The sequence below is a fragment of the Penaeus monodon genome, chromosome 7 (assembly GCF_015228065.2).
Source record: "Penaeus monodon isolate SGIC_2016 chromosome 7, NSTDA_Pmon_1, whole genome shotgun sequence".
Classification (NCBI taxonomy): Eukaryota; Metazoa; Arthropoda; class Malacostraca; order Decapoda; family Penaeidae; genus Penaeus; species Penaeus monodon.
In genome coordinates, this window is record NC_051392.1 from 46,129,607 (window position 1) to 46,132,106 (window position 2,500).

Sequence of the window (2,500 nt, forward strand, 5' to 3'; positions counted from 1 at the left end):
AAAACAGTAATGATTCTAATAACATCAATAATGATCTTAATAGTAACAGTAATAATGATATTAATAGTAACAGTAATAGTAACAGTAATAATGATATTAATAGTAACAGTAATAATATCATAATCATCATTATCATCATTATTAATATCATTATCATCATCATTCTTTCTCGTCATCCGATTTCCCACACATTTTCAGCATAAACAGATGTATAATATGTTAAAGATATATCATAGCTAGCTAATTTTCTTAAAATATTATTAAGTAACTTTTCATGAAAATAAGGAAATTTAAACATGTATTTCACGCCAAGGAAGAAAAAGAGAAAGAAAGGGAGAGAGGAGCAGAAGGAGGAGGCGAAGAGGACGAGGAGGAAGAGGAGAAAACAAATAGGAGACGAAGAGATGGACCAAATGATGATAAAGAAGGAACAGGAGAAGGAGAGGGAGGAGGAGACGGAGAAGATGAAAAAGAGAAAGAGGAAGAGGAGAAGGACAGGGAGATGATGATGATGACGATGATGATGATGAAAAAGAAGAAAAAAAGTGGAAAATTAAAAAGAAAAAAAACGGAAGAAGAAGAAATTACAAAAAGAAGAGAAAAGGAAGAAGAAAAGATGAAATTGAAGAAAATTAAGAAAAAGAAGAAGAAGAAGAGGAGTAGAAGGAAGAGGAGGAGGAGGAAGAAAAAAATGAAAAATAAGAAAAGGAAGAAACTAAAGAGAAGCAGAGAAAGATGATGATGATGACGATTAAGGAGACAAAGCAGAAGAAAAAAGAAAGAGAAGAGAAAGGAAAAGAAAGAAAAGACGAGCAGGAGCAGATTGGGCAGAAGATAACAAAAAAGAAGAAGAAGAAGAAAAAAAAGAAGAAGAAAGGAACGATAAATAGGGAAGAGAAGAAACAAGAAAAAGACAATAAGATAAAAAGAAGAAACTAAATCATCCAGTTACTCAAAAGAGGAAGTAAGACAGACCACATAATTGAGATCCTCAACATTACATCACTGCTCGATGTCTCTCCAAAGGCGGCATTGCTATCAGCTGGTCTGGCAGCTTTAAAGAGAGACAGAAGGGAAGATAGCGGTACACGGCGCAGACCCTGACAAGTGTATTATGCAAAATGCCGGAGAGTGAGAGCGATCGAGTTACGCGTCGAACTATGTGGGTATTCGGACGAGTGTGAGTCGAAGCCAGAGTCGGAGTTCAGGCTGTGTGCGAGTCATAAGTCGACGTTCGAAAAGGGCGTGCCGAAGTCGAGGTCAAGGCTGGAGGGTCGATATGAGGAGGGGGGGAAAAGAATTTAATTAGAAATAGGGGGAAATGTGGGTGTTGAGATCTTGGTCGAATTTGTTCTGACGAATGGAGGAGAAAAAAAGTATTCAAGGAATCAGATGCGAAAAGAAATAAGGATAATAATGGAATAAGAACAGAGCAGAAAGAAATAAATGTAAATAAAGAGAAGAGAGATTCTGTAGATGAAACAATATTGTCGTAACGAAGGCCCGACGCTCTTCAGGCACGGTGTAAATGGCTGACACAAAAACACGGTGAAAATATTTTTCTCTTTTCTTATTCTTTTCTGTTCATCTCCCCCCCCCCCTTTCTCTCTCCCTCTCTCTCTCTCTCTCTCTCTCTCTCTCTCTCTCTCTCTCTCTCTCTCTCTCTCTCTCTCTCTCTCTCTCTCTCTATCTCTCTCTCTCTCTCTCTCTTTCTCTCTCTCTCTCTCTCTCTCTCTCTCTCTCTTTTCAATCGATGAGTCACTTTTTTTTTTTAGACTATTGATTTTCCTCTTTTTTCTCTCAAATACAGTTTTCTCGCCGTTTATGTGACGAGGGTTTATATTTAATGCTCACATTGATCATCTTATGAAAAAATACATGACTTCGCCACAACATCAAGAAAAAAGTTTTTGAATTTTGAACAAACTTACTTTGGCTTTTATATCTCGTCCGACGAAAGGATGAAACAGAATAATACGAAGAGGAAGGAGAAGAAGGAGAGAGAGAGAAAAAAAGAGCAAATAAGAGAGTAGGGATGTGGAAAAAAGAGATATGGAGAATGAGAAAGGAAGGGAAGAAGAGAGAAATAGAGAGAGGGCGGAGGAGAAGAGGAATAAGGGATGAGAAGAAAAGAAACAAAAGATAATGAGAATAGGAAAGGAATGGAAGAAAGATATGGAGAAAGAGAGAGGAATGGAAAAGAAAAAGAAATAGAGAGAAACAGGATGTAAGAGTAATAAAGAGAGAGAGAAAGAAGGGAAATACAAAGAGAAATGGAGAGAAAGAGCAAAAGAGAGATGAAAGTGAGCATCATAATGAAAATAATAGTAAAAGTAATAATGATGAATATTAATGATCATAACAGTAATAATAATGAAAGCGATAATAACAATAATAATAATGACAATTATGTTAATGTAATGAAAATGACAACAAAAATGATAATACAAACAACAATAATAATGATAATGAAAATGATAATATTAATAATATAAATAAT